This window comes from Convolutriloba macropyga, unplaced genomic scaffold (genome assembly GCF_964194025.1).
Source record: "Convolutriloba macropyga unplaced genomic scaffold, txConMacr16.3 SCAFFOLD_2614, whole genome shotgun sequence".
Classification (NCBI taxonomy): Eukaryota; Metazoa; Xenacoelomorpha; order Acoela; family Convolutidae; genus Convolutriloba; species Convolutriloba macropyga.
Window position 1 is genome coordinate 1 of NW_027452835.1, and position 15,000 is coordinate 15,000.

At 44.4% G+C, this 15,000-nt stretch overlaps 2 pseudogenes; both read left to right on the plus strand.

Annotated features, from left to right (window-relative positions):
• The first annotated feature begins 10,525 nt into the window (after positions 1 to 10,525).
• On the plus strand, positions 10,526 to 10,677 carry LOC142357838 (5.8S ribosomal RNA; annotated as a pseudogene).
• A 1,683-nt stretch (positions 10,678 to 12,360) lies between these two features.
• Positions 12,361 to 15,000, plus strand: part of LOC142357839 (large subunit ribosomal RNA) — a 6,099-nt pseudogene continuing 3,459 nt past the window's right edge.

Genomic DNA, 15,000 nt, shown 5'->3' on the forward strand with positions numbered 1-15,000 from the left:
AGCTTGAGCTTGAGCTAGCTAGCTAGCTTGAGCTTGAGCTAGCTAGCTAGCTTGAACTTGAGCTAGCTAGCTAGCTTGAGCTTGAGCTAGCTAGCTAGCTTGAGCTAGCTAGCTAGCTTGAGCTTGAGCTTGAGCTTGAGCTAGCTAGCTTGAGCTTGAGCTAGCTAGCTAGCTTGAGCTTGAGCTAGCTAGCTAGCTTGAGCTTGAGCTAGCTAGCTAGCTTGAGCTTGAGCTTGAGCTAGCTAGCTTGAGCTTGAGCTTGAGCTAGCTAGCTAGCTTGAGCTTGAGCTAGCTAGCTTGAGCTTGAGCTAGCTAGCTTGAGCTTGAGCTAGCTAGCTAGCTTGAGCTTGAGCTAGCTAGCTAGCTTGAGCTTGAGCTAGCTGGCTTGAGCTTGAGCTAGATAGCTTGAGCTTGAGCTAGCTAGCTAGCTTGAGCTAGCTAGCTAGAGCTCGACCTATGAAAAGCTGCGCAAACACTTATTCTATAATAATTGCGAAAATTAAAAATTTCACAAGTGAAAAGCTGCATAAACAGTAATTCTATGTGTGGGGCATTATTAGGGGGAGGTGTCTTGTCAAAATATGGCTGGACTAAAGACCTCAACCCAGATAGGGTGGAAGGCCCTATGATCGGTCTGTTACTAATCGGTGACCGATAAAGACCTGACCAAGGCCTGTAGTAAGCTTGGTTAGGCATTACAGGAGATAACACTAAGACCGAGGGGTCTTAGAGAGCCCTCTAGCGGGGCGAATAGAGCTAGATCGAGCCTTGGGAAAGCTAGATCGAGCAGGACTGAAGCTAAAGGATAGACCGAGAGGTCTGTCTGGTCCTCCTAGAGAGGCCAAGAGAAAGTACGAGAAGCCAACTAAAGCTTGATCGGGCCTTCAGCAAGCACGACCGAGCTGTACCGGAGCTAACACTAAGACCGAGGGGTCTTAGAGAGCCCTCTAGCGGGGCGAATAGAGCTAGATCGAGCCTTGGGAAAGCTAGATCGAGCAGGACTGAAGCTAAACGATAGACCGAGAGGTCTGTCTGGTCCTCCTAGAGAGGCCAAGAGAAAAAACGAGAAGCTAACTAAAGCTTGATCGGGCCTTCAGCAAGCACGACCGAGCTGTACCGGAGCTAACACTAAGACCGAGGGGTCTTAGAGAGCCCTCTAGCGGGGCGAATAGAGCTTGATCAAGCCTTGGGCAAGCTAGATCGAGCAGGACTGAAGCTAAGCAAGAGACCGAGAGGTCTGTCTGGTCCTCCTAGAGAGGCCAAGAGAAAGTACGAGAAGCCAACTAAAGCTTGATCGGGCCTTCAGCAAGCACGACCGAGCTGTACCGGAGCTAACACTAAGACCGAGGGGTCTTAGAGAGCCCTCTAGCGGGGCGAATAGAGCTAGATCGAGCCTTGGGAAAGCTAGATCGAGCAGGACTGAAGCTAAACGATAGACCGAGAGGTCTGTCTGGTCCTCCTAGAGAGGCCAAGAGAAAGTACGAGAAGCTAACTAAAGCTTGATCGCGCCTTCAGCAAGCACGATTGAGCAAGACCGGAGCTAACACTAAGACCGAAGTGTCTTAGAGAGCCCTCTGGTGGGGCGAATAGAGCTAGATCGAGCCTTGGGAAAGCTAGATCGAGTAAGATTGAAGCTGAAAGAGTGTCAGAGGAGCAAATGAACCTCCAAAAAGTGAAAATCAAATTTTAGAAAAAACACAAGTTAAATACTGCATGGACAGTATTTCTATGTGTGGGGCATTATTAGGGGGAGGTGTCTTGTCAAAATATGGCTGGACTAAAGACCTCAACCCGGATAGGGTGGAAGGCCCCATGATCGGTCTGTTACTAATCGGTGACCGATAAAGACCTGACCAAGGCCTGTAGTAAGCTTGGTTAGGCATTACAGGAGTTAACACTAAGACCGAGGGGTCTTAGAGAGCCCTCTAGCGGGGCGAATAGAGCTAGATCGAGCCTTGGGAAAGCTAGATCGAGCAGGACTGAAGCTAAGCAAGAGACCGAAAGGTCTGTCTGGTCCTCCTAGAGAGGCCAAGAGAAAGTACGAGAAGCTAACTAAAGCTTGATCAGGCCTTCAGCAAGCACGACCGAGCTGTACCGGAGCTAACACTAAGACCGAGGGGTCTTAGAGAGCCCTCTAGCAGGGCGAATAGATCTAGATCGAGCCTTGGGAAAGCTAGATCGAGCAGGACTGAAGCTAAACGATAGACCGAGAGGTCTGTCTGGTCCTCCTAGAGAGGCCAAGAGAAAGTACGAGAAGCTAACTAAAGCTTGATCGGGCCTTCAGCAAGCACGACCGAGCTGTACCGGAGCTAACACTAAGACCGAGGGGTCTTAGAGAGCCCTCTAGCAGGGCGAATAGAGCTAGATCGAGCCTTGGGAAAAGCTAGATCAAGCAGGACTGAAGCTAAACGATAGACCGAGAGGTCTGTCTGGTCCTCCTAGAGAGGCCAAGAGAAAGTACGAGAATCTAACTAAAGCTTGATCGGGCCTTCAGCAAGCACGACCGAGCTGTACCGGAGCTAACACTAAGACCGAGGGGTCTTAGAGAGCCCTCTAGCAGGGCGAATAGAGCTAGATCGAGCCTTGGGAAAGCTAGATCGAGCAGGACTGAAGCTAAACGATAGACCGAGAGGTCTGTCTGGTCCTCCTAGAGAGGCCAAGAGGAAGTACGAGAAGCTAACTAAAGCTTGATCGCGCCTTCAGCAAGCACGATTGAGCAAGACCGGAGCTAACACTAAGACCGAAGTGTCTTAGAGAGCCCTCTAGTGGGGCGAATAGAGCTAGATCGAGCCTTGGGAAAGCTAGATCGAGTAAGATTGAAGCTGAAAGAGTGTCAGAGGAGCAAATGAACCTCCAAAAAGTGAAAATCAAATTTTAGAAAAAAACACAAGTTAAATACTGCATGGACAGTAATTCTATGTGTGGGGCATTATTAGGGAGAGGTGTCTTGTCAAAATATGGCTGGACTAAAGACCTCAACCCGGATAGGGTGGAAGGCCCTATGATTGGTCTGTTACTAATCGGTGACCGATAAAGACCTGACCAAGGCCTGTAGTAAGCTTGGTTAGGCATTACAGAAGATAACACTAAGACCGAGGGGTCTTAGAGAGCCCTCTAGCGGGGCGAATAGAGCTTGATCAAGCCTTGGGCAAGCTAGATCGAGCAGGACTGAAGCTAAACGATAGACCGAGAGGTCTGTCTGGTCCTCCTAGAGAGGCCAAGAGAAAGTACGAGAATCTAACTAAAGCTGGGTCGGGCCTTCAGCAAGCACGACCGAGCAGTACCGGAGCTAACACTAAGACCGAGGGGTCTTAGAGAGCCCTCTAGTGGGGCGAATAGAGCTAGATCGAGCCTTGGGAAAGCTAGATCGAGCAGGACTGAAGCTAAACGATAAACCGAAAGGTCTGACGGGTCCTCATAAGAGGCATGGAGAAAGATCTGATACTAAAGTACCTCTCGGAAGTAATAAAATATGCCTGATGAAGCCGGGTATGATGTTTGTTGTTTGATGGCATTCATCGATTAGGTCTGGTGGATTCCCCATTACTCCGAGTGGTACTAGTAGAGGCTCCTACAGGGGTGAGCAAAGCGAGATCAAGCCTTAGGCAAGCTAGATCGAGCAGAACTGAAGCTGAAAAGCAAAATAAATGACAGGTCTGTCCAAATCAATAAACTTGAAATCCAGTGTGGTCACCACGGGTCACGAGGTGAATTCCTAGCGATTGTCTGCTGAACGTATAGGAAGGCCCGAAACGAACGATAATTTCATTGCACAGTGGAGATACTATACGTTCAGGAGTAGCATACATCGGGTTTGATCTATGATCATGTCTGGTCTCCGAGGATCCACCGGGTTACCAACTGGCACCGCTGTACTGGGTGTAAAACTGGGCCACCTGAAGTCCCGGGTGTAAAACTAGGTGCCTCTGTGCCAAAGTAGCGGCTTGCGTAGTGCATTATGCCTCCGGCTTGCGAAATGGTTATAAGCAATAACAACAGGACGCCGCGGGGTGTTCACTTAAAGGAGTAACGTTCTCTCAAGGGAGGGGATCTAAAAATCTTGATAAAACATTTATTCTATGCAAAATTTGTGCGCAAATTTTGCAAAGTAAAAAGCTGCACTGTAGCAAATTCTATGTGTGTAGCATTATTAGGGAAGTGTTGTTTGATGGCACCTCTCTACTTGATGCACCAAAGAACTACCTTGATGGCTCATGACCGCTGGTAATCTGTCGTCGCTAGTAGTTCGGAACTGAGAACAAATATGTTCGCAAATTACAACAATTATACAGCATATTGCTGAATAAAGCAGAACCGAATAATACTCAGTGACTTTACACCAAGACTGACTAATGTCTGGATTGTATCGTCCTACTCGAGTAAGGCGAAGAAAAGCTAGAAAGATACGCTTTTCACAAAGCAGGCTTAATGCATGCAAACCAAGGAGGAAGGAGTGATGCCCCTCCTTATAATAAGCAGAACCAAATAAAGAACAGACAGCATCATCTGTACAGTGACCAAGAAGAGGTGAAACTTCTGTATGTGAAAAGGCAATTTGAGCGAGATTTATTAGCAGACTAGTATTATGTTGTTTCTAGTAGGCGAAAGCCGAAACATCAACATGTGAAAATCTGATATTAAATCCTCAATCATTTTCCCTAGTATTATACAGCTATGAGTAACCTTAATTGGACACGGCAATTATTGCTGACCGGTGAAACTTTCGCATGGGAAAGACACACACACTTCTTGACAAAGCAATAAGTATTATGCTGTTTCTAGTACGCGAAAGCAGAAACATCAGCATGTGAAAGTTGTGAAGTTGAAGAATTTTTGTGTTGAGTACGATGTTGTTACTAGTAACCATGTCGACAGCTGAGAACTGTTCTCTAACCAATAGAAGGTGAAACTTCTGTATGTGAAAAGGCAATTTGAGCGAGATTTCTTAGCAGACTAGTATTATGTTGTTTCTAGTAGGCGAAAGCCGAAACATCAACATGTGAAAATCTGATATTAAATCCTCAATCATTTTCCCTAGTATTATACAGCTACTAGTAGCCGTAATTGGTCAGGGAAACATTGTTGACCGGTGAAACTTCACATGGGAAAGACACACAAATTACTTGACAAAACAATAAGTATTATGCTGTTTCTAGTATGCGAAAGCAGAAACATCAGCATGTGAAAGTTGTGAAGTTGAAAAGTTTTTGTGTTGAGTACGGTGTTGTTACTAGTAACCATGTCGACAGCTGGAAAGCTGTTCTCTAACCAATAAAAGGTAAAACTTCTGTATCTGAAGAGGCGGCGTGATTGAGATTTTTAACAGACTAGTATTATGTTGTTTCTAGTAGGCGAGAGCCGAAACATCGACATGTGAACATCTGGTTTTTAAATCATGAGTCAATTCTCCCTAGTATGATACAGTTGTTAGCCGGTATTGGTAACAGTAGAACAGAGATTTGGAGGGCAAAACCTGCTCATGGGAAATGCTCACAGAGCGCTATCTACCAGTACACATAGTATTATGCTGTTTCTAGTACGCGCGAGCCGAAACATCAGCATGTGAAATGTGTAATCGTGGGTAACTCTAAGTGTGTAGAGTACTGTGTAGTAACTAGTAGCCATGCCAAAGCATGCATTGAAACTCTTCGTGATTTAAAAAGCTCAAAGCAAGATTGACGAGGCCGCAAGGCTATGTCTTTCTAAATTCGAACAAATCGAAAGATTGTTCAAAGTACAATTAAACTGATTGATCCTGTCAGTTGCCATATGCTTGTCTGAAAGACTAAGCCATGCATGTGCAAGCGAAGCTTGAAAAAGTGGAACCGCGAATGGCTCATTAAATCAGTTACTATCTATTAGTTGATTTGCAAGCTAAATGAATAACTGCGGTAACCCTGCAGCTAATGCATGCTGATTGTCCGACACTGTCGGAGACTTTTACAAGACTACACCGGGTGATTTGCTAAGTACAGACACATCCCGTGATGAGTCCTAGTAACTGAAAGATCCCAGATAGCTTCGGCTTGGGGACGGAACTTCCGAATTTCTGACCTATCAACCTATGATGGTAGTGTAACGGACTACCATGGTTGTGACGGGTAACGGGGAATCAGGGTTCGATTCCGGAGAGGGAGCCTTAGAAACGGCTACCACATCCAAGGAAGGCAGCAGGCACGCAAATTACCCACTCTCCGCACGAGGAGGTAGTGACTAGAAATAATGATATGAACCTTTATGGTTTGTAATCAGAATGGAATGGACTTAAAAGCTCCATTGATGAACGAGTAGAGGGCAAGTCTGGTGCCAGCAGCCGCGGTAATACCAGCCTCTACAAGCGTATGCAATAGTTGCTGCGTTTAAAAAGCTCATAGTTGGATCTGTTTGAGTAGAACGGCAACATGGTCTTCAGTTAAATCTGTTGACTCGTTCCGCTCATCCTTCGCATCGAAGAAATAGTTTGCACTTAAATGTGACGAACTGTGGAAACGGTGTTTTCACCCTGAGAAAATTAGAGTGTTCAAAGCATCCTTTGGGATCGAATAATAAAGCATGGAATAATGGAGAATGACCCGCTACTCGATTGATGCCGGTTGGCTGAGTGCGGTAATGATTGAAAGGAACAGACGGGGGCATTTGTATTGCTACGTTAGAGGTGAAATTCTTGGATCGTGGCAAGACAAACTACTGCGAAAGCATTTGCCAAGAATGTTTTCATTAATCAAGAACGAAAGTCAGAGTATTGAAGAGGATTAGATACCCTCGTAATTCTGACCATAAACTATACCAACCTACAATTTGTCAAAGTCGATCTTGACTTGGCAAGAGATTAACCGGGAAACCAAAGTTTATTGGTTCCGGGGGAAGTATGGTTGCAAAATCGAAACTTAAAGGAATTGACGGAAGGGCACCACCAGGAGTGGAGCCTGCGGCTTAATTTGACTCAACACGGGAAAACTCACCCGGTCCAGACATCTTAAGGATTGACAGATTGAATATCTTTCATGATTATATGGGCGGTGGTGCATGGCCGTTCTTAGTTAGTGGAGTGATCTGTCTGGTTAATTCCGATAACGAACGAGATCTTCTCCATCTAAATAATGAAATTCACTATATGTGAATTCAAACACTTCTTAGAGGAACTATGCGGAATTAAATACCGCAGATGAAGTGAGGCTATAACAGGTCTGTGATGCCCTTAGATGTTCTGGACTGCACGCGCGCTACACTGTGTACTTTTAGATTGAGTACTCAGCCCTTGGTCCGAAATGGACTGGGCAATCAGAGAAAAGTACAGCGCTTCAAGGGGATCGTCTGTTGTAACTTGCAGACGTGAACCAGGAATTCCTGGTACTTATGAGTCAACAACTCATAGGGATTACGTCCCTGCCCTTTGTACACACCGCCCGTCGCTACTACTGATTGGATAGTTAAGCAAGAATTGCAAATTCCTACTGTTGGGACTTCGGTCTCCGGCAACGGGATGAAGCGGATCGAGCTTAATTGTCTAGAGGAAGTAAAAGTCGTAACAAGGTTTCCGTAGGGGAACCTGCGGAAGGATCAGTGATTGATTCCTTCGGGCATGGCTGCTGGTAGAGGCCATGTCTGTAGTGCGCATGACGCTCTGTCGCTAGAGATTGCTTGGCAACCAATCTCGAATTATGTATCGAGCTCAAAAACTACTTGTGTGGATACATAGTTCAGCAGTCATGGCAAGGGACTGCTTAAAGGGAGACTAGTTAGCAAAAGCAGCCTAGCAGAACTGCAGCTATCTAGATCTCAGAAGCTGGGTTATAGAAGCCCAGCTATAGACTTGTGAATGAGAAAGGCCTAAAAAGGTCCACAAGTCGCGTGGTTAGAACCGACACGCAAAAATCCCAGCGAGTGACAGAGCGTTGCGCTGTTCAGTGGGAAAGAGTTGAGCTACTCGGGGCGCCCACTGAACTTGCTCCGAGCCAAAGGCTCGAAAAAACACAGCTTAGCCTCAGATCCTTTACATAGAAGGCTAGCTAAAATAAACTTACCTTGGACGAGGGTAAAGTTTAGTCAGTTCTTAGGGGAGAGTAATCCACAGCTTCTCGCCCTCTGAACATTCTCCCAGATATGTAGGTCTGGGAGAGTCTCCTCCTGTTCTTCGGAATCTGGAGGTAGACAAAGACAGTACGATACGATCTTGCATCGGGATGACTAACCGATAATGATCATAATCTGACAATTTTTCCGGCTTGAGGCACCGGAGTCAGATTAAAGACACATACTGAACTAAAGGCGTATGTGCAAAGCTTGTCGGAGTGTAGAGAGTCAAGCTGAGTTGACTCGTCACGTGGTGATGACAACAGCCATGTGCAAAACACTCACAACTTTATCGTCTATGTGGAAAAGGTTGCTAACAGCGCTCTCTATGAGAGGCCCTCGCATATAACTATACGAGGAAAAGGCGATAGAGTTGTTTGAATGTGGGGCAGGTTCATCGACAAGCTAAGTTGATCACATTCTTGTTGTGGCATCCTACTAGAATTGGTCACGGTCTGCACCAACTCTCCCCAAGTTGGCCAGACTTAAAACTAGAAATAAGGTTTGCAGCTATGTGAACCTAGAAACTGTAAAGGAGTTGAAAGAACTTAAAGGAATTGAAAGAGGCCTTGAGGTATATCCTCTTGGTAAAGACCCACAAAAGCTCACAAAAGTGGCTTCGAAGGGCAAAACTGGTTCATCCAAAACAATTGGAGAGCTTAAAGCAGAACCAATTCGAATGAAACACTATTGGTGAAACTTCATCATGAGAACGTCACAAGCTGATCACGCTCTATGATATGACTAGTATTATGTTGCTTCTAGTAGGCTAAGCGCAAGCCGAAACATCAACATGTGAAAGTCGTAGAATTTTGCAATCAAACTGTGGCTAGTACTGTGATGTTACTAGTAACCTGGTGTTCCGTCATATGGCCAAGAGAGCATTTGAAGGCGAAACTTCTGCATGGGAAAGCTGCATCATGATCAAAATTTTATATCGAGTATTATGTTGACGTTAGTAGGCCTTGGCCGAAAACGCAGCATGTGAAAGGTATAGATAAAAGTTATTGTTGCAGTCAGTACTGTGTAGTTACTAGTAGCTGGATTTAAGCTCAAAATGAGACACTGTTGGTGAAACTTCATCATGAGAATGTCACAAGCTGATCAAGCTCTATGATATGACTAGTATTATGTTGCTTCTAGTAGGCTAAGCGCAAGCCGAAACATCAACATGTGAAAGTCGTAGAATTTTGCGATCAAATTGTGGCTAGTACTGTGATGTTACTAGTAACCTTGTGTTACGTCATATGGCCAAGAGAGCATTTGAAGGCGAAACTTCTGCATGGGGAAGCTGCATCATGAACAAAAGTTTATATCGAGTATTATGTTGACATTAGTAGGCCCTGGCCGAAAGCGCAGCATGTGAAAGGTATAGATAAAAGTTATCGTTGCAGTCAGTACTGTGTAGTTACTAGTAGCTGGATTTAAGCTCGAAATGAGACACTGTTGGTGAAACTTCATCATGAGAACGTCACAAGCTGATCACGCTCCATGATATGACTAGTATTATGTTGCTTCTAGTAGGCTAAGCGCAAGCCGAAACATCAACATGTGAAAGTCGTAGAATTTTGCGATCAAATTGTGGCTAGTACTGTGATGTTACTAGTAACCTTGTGTTACGTCATATGGCCAAGAGAGCATTTGAAGGCGAAACTTCTGCATGGGGAAGCTGCATCATGAACAAAAGTTTATATCGAGTATTATGTTGACGTTAGTAGGCCCTGGCCGAAAGCGCAGCATGTGAAAGGTATAGATAAAAGTTAGCGTTGCAGTCAGTACTGTGTAGTTACTAGTAGCTGGATTTAAGCTCGAAATGAGACACTGTTGGTGAAACTTCATCATGAGAACGTCACAAGCTGATCACGCTCTATGATATGACTAGTATTATGTTGCTTCTAGTAGGCTAAGCGCAAGCCGAAACATCAACATGTGAAAGTCGTAGAATTTTGCAATCAAACTGTGGCTAGTACTGTGATGTTACTAGTAACCTTTTCTTACGTCATATGGCCAAGAGAGCATTTGAAGGCGAAACTTCTGCATGGGGAAGCTGCATCATGAACAAAAGTTTATATCGAGTATTATGTTGACGTTAGTAGGCCCTGGCCGAAAGCGCAGCATGTGAAAGGTATAGATAAAAGTTATCGTTGCAGTCAGTACTGTGTAGTTACTAGTAGCTGGATTTAAGCTCGAAGTGAGACACTGTTGGTGAAACTTCATCATGAGAACGTCACAAGCTGATCACGCTCTATGATATGACTAGTATTATGTTGCTTATAGTAGGCTAAGCGCAAGCCGAAACATCAACATGTGAAAGTCGTAGAATTTTGCGATCAAACTGTGGCTAGTACTTTGATGATGCTTGTAGCCAACCGAATTGGTTGAAAAGCCCAATAAGTAAGCTAACTTGGGAGAGCTTGTTGGAAACCAAATGCTACTAGATTGGTCCAAATACATCCTTCAACAGGGGATCACTTGGCTCGCTTTACGAAGAGGAGCACAGCTATATGTGTTAATTCGGTATGAATCGCAAGATTTGTTTACCGACCTCTCTAACGCAAAAGGCGGTCTCGGCTTCGGCTGTTGACTGCGTCCGATTCAGGGTTATATAACTCTCGATTGAACACATTGATGTTCTATTGTTGGTGCTTCCAATAAAATTGGAACACTTAAAGCAGAACCGATTCAAATAATAGCATTCTGATCAATGATTGCATTCCTTGATCAAGAACTGCTGGAGTCATTGTGATGGCGAATTTTCTTCATAAGAAAATTGCAAAGAGACGGAACTTAATGAGACTAGTATTATGTTGTTTCTAGTAAGCGGAAGCTGAAACAGCAACATGTGAAAATCAAGTTTTGTTCAATGATCTCGAGGCGATAAGTACTATGAAGCAACTAGTAGCCTAAGCATGACTCAGATTTGAGACAGTCAAAAAGACTGGCGAAACTTCTTCACATGAAAGTTACATAGAGAACTACAAATGTATACAGCGAGTATTATGTTGTTTCTAGTAGGCGAAAGCTGAAACATCAACATGTGAAAGTTGTCTGCAAACTGTAGAACGATATGTGATTAGTACTGTGCTGTTACTAGTAGCCAGTCTGACTGTAGAAGCCAAGACAAAGGGAAACTAATGCATCTGAAAAGGACAAGTTATGGAAAGGTATGCACGATAAGTATTATGTTGTTTCTAGTAAGCGGCAGCTGAAACATCAACATGTGAACGTCGTTGTGTACAGTAACCTAAAACTATATAGTCCTTAGTAACGTGCATTTACTAGTACCTGTAATTGGTATTCAGACTCAGGCAGTTTGGAATAGTTTGGCAAAGATGCACCAGAGAAAACTGGGATTTGATACAGAAATTGTTGAATACAAGTATTATGCTGCTTCTAGTAGGTTGAATCCGAAACATCAGCATGTGAAAATTGAAAACATTTCTGGTTCGAATTGTCACAAGTATTTGGTGATCTGAGTAGCCAAACTCACTACAACGCCAATTGAAGGCAAAAATTCTCAACGGGAAAAGCTATTCTCATTGAATGAGCTAACAAGACGAGTATTATGTTGCTTCTAGTAGGCGAAAGCCAAAACATCAACATGTGAAAGTCTTGCTGAACAAATTTAATGTTGTTGAGCTCAGTACCGTGTGAATTAGTAGCCATAATTGGCGAGCGAAAATTGAACTGGCGAAACTTCGTCTTTGGAAAATTGCAGATGCCGAGCACTTATTTTGCAACGAGTATTATGTTGACTGTAGTAAGCGAAAGCCGAAACAGCAACATGTGAAAGCTGTTGAAATTTGTGGTCATTTTGCAATAAGTACAAGGAGTGTAACTAGTAGCCAGGTCAAAATTTGGGATAAGAATGAGCAAAAATTCTGCATGAGAACAGTTGAAATTATGAAACTAAATTACAAAGACTAGTATTATGTTGTTTCGAGTACGCGAAAGCGGAAACATCAACATGTGAACGTTTGTAACGAAGTTTCGTTAATTTTCAGCCTAGTACTGAGCAAGAACGAGTAGCCTCATCTCCAATCCCACGCAAAATGTAGTGAAATATGTGAGTGAACCTTATTCACGGTGAGGGTTTCCCGAGGTCTGTATTGCAGCGAGTATTATGTTGCTTCTAGTAAGCGAAAGCTGAAACAACAACATTTGAAAGTTGGAATTAATGACTGAATGGAAACTTCGACCTGTGTTTGATAGTAGTAGCGAACAAAACTGCTGAATCGGTTTCTGTCTCATATTGGTCAGTGAACCAATTAAGAGACAATCAACTACATAACCTGAATTGGGCGAGAGAACCCCCTTAACTTAAGCATATCAGTAAGGGGAGGAAAAGAAATCAACTGAGAATCCCTTAGTAATGGCGAATGAACAGGGAAAAGCTCATCGGGAAGAGAAATGGCAACATTTCTCGGTGTCCGGTATGGTTTGATGCTAGACTGGTGAATTTGTCCTGATGTCTACTGGAAAGTAGCATCAAAGAAGGTGAAAATCCTGTAAAGGTCATTTTCGATACCAGTCATAATGGCTCATTCCTATGAGTAGAGTTGTTTGAAAGTGCAACTCGAAGCTGGAGATATGTCTCTCCAAAAGCTAATTATAAAGCGAGACCGATAGTAAACAAGTACCGTGAGGGAAAGTTGAAAAGCACTCTGAAGAGAGAGTGAAAAGTACGTGAAACTGTTGAAGGGGAACTGGAGTGAGCGTTACCATACTCAATGCCTTGATATTATATTCTCGGCTACCGAGTAGTGTAGTTGTCGTCTTTTGGCAAATCTTGTTAATGAATCGAGCAGAAGTTTTCCTCGGAATTCTTCTTGTTGATTCTAAACAAAATGAGATAAATTGATCTTGATTGCCTGTCTGACCTCAACTTCCTATTCAATGCTCTCTACAGCCCGTCTTGAAACACGGACCAAGGAGTGTGAGTTGCTTGCAAGTGTTGTCGCTCATTGAAAGCGCACACGCGAAATGAAAGTGAACAGTGTAATTTTTATGAATTGCACTACTTTGTGTGGTGAGGGCGCCGATTCGGTGTCCCGCAACCACGGACGGTTTTGCTCTTATTGCATGACTGATCCAGAGCAAGTAGCACACGACCCGAAAGATGGTGATCTATGCTTGGGCAGGGCGAAGCCACGGGAAACCATGGTGGAAGCCCGAAGCGGTTCTGACGTGCAAATCGATCGTCTGACCTGAGCATAGGGGCGAAAGACTAATCGAACCATCTAGTAGCTGGTTTCCTCCGAAGTTTCCCTCAGGATAGCAAAAGCTTGAGCAAGATTGAAAAATCTTCGCAAAGCAATTTCATCGGTTAAAGCGAATGATTAGAGGAATGGGGGAAAATTTTTCCTTCACCTATTCTCAAACTATAAATCGGTGAGATGTCCTTGTGACTTAATTGCACTTGGACTATGAATGCAAGCTTTTTGTGGGCCGCTTTTGGTAAGCAGAACCGGCGATGTGGGATGAACCAAAAGTTGGGTTAAGGCGCCTAACTACTTGCTCATGAGTCACCACAAAAGGTGTTGATTGATACTGACAGCAGGACGGTGGTCATGGAAGTTGAAATCCGCTAAGGAGTGTGTAACAACTCACCTGCCGAATCAATCAGCCCTGAAAATGGATGGCACTAGAGCTCGTGGCCTATACCCAACCATGAATATCAATATCTAACGCAAGTTAGATTAGAGAAAAAGAGCCTCACCAGCTCAAAAATGATATTCATGTGTAGGAGGACACATTGATTGCGCTAAAGTATGCACGCAAGTGTATGCGCGAAGCGATCAATGGAGCAGATCTTGGTGGAAGTAGCAAGTACTCAAATGAGAACTTTGAGGACTGAAGCGGGAAAGGCTTTCATGTGAACAGCGTTTGCACATGAGTTAGTCGATTCTAAAAGACAGGCTAATGCCAAAGTCTTGAATAGTGGTTTCTTGAAAACTGCTGAGTCTCGAAAGAGCATCGGGTTAAAATTCCCGAACTTACTCTCCTGGCATTGAGACGGCAACGTCATTGAGGTCGAACTTTGTCATTGGGACCTTGGGGAAGAGTTATCTTTTCTTTATAACACGTTGTAGAGTCCTTGGAATTGATTCAATCAGAGATAAGGCTCGAAGCGTGCAAGAGCACAGCAGCATTTGCTGTGTCCCAATTGTTCCTGGTGGCACATAAAAGTTTGGCTTAGCAGATGTCAGGAGAGTGAATCGTACCGATTACCGCATCAGGTCCCCAAGGTGAAAAGCCTCTGGTCTTGGAACAGTGTAGATAAGGGAAGTCGGCAAAATAGATCCGTACCTTCGGAAGAAGGATTGGCTCTGAGGAGTGGGTGTAACAAGCCTTTAGTTTGACGCTTCGGTCTGCTAAAGCGTGCGATGGCCTTCGGGTTGTTGGCGTTTGGTTTGACTGCTAGCTGATATGCTTTAGGTCTATTCTGTTGCACAAAAAACACTCGAACTCTGAACTGGTTCGGACAAGGGGAATCCGACTGTTTAATTAAAACAAAGCATTGCGATGGCTGGTGAAACGGTGTTGACGCAATGTGATTTCTGCCCAGTGCTCTGAATGTCAAAGTGAAGAAATTCAAATAAGCGCGGGTAAACGGCGGGAGTAACTATGACTCTCTTAAGGGAGACTCTCTTTGTGCTCACCAAACTTCTCCCATGACCCATCCATCACTGAAGGCAGCGGCATCAGTGATGGATGGGTCATGGGAGAAGTTTGGTGAGCACAACCCCATCACCGACAAGACAGGGTTTCTTGATGCTTGGCAGCAGCTCCTTGAGACGGAAGCAGAGACAATAGACCTAAGCACAATCAGCGGTCAGGGTTGGGTCACTCCAATCACCATCGAAGAAGTGGCCAAGTGTGTGCAGACCATGGGACAGACAGCTCCTGGACCAGACAGGGTGAGCA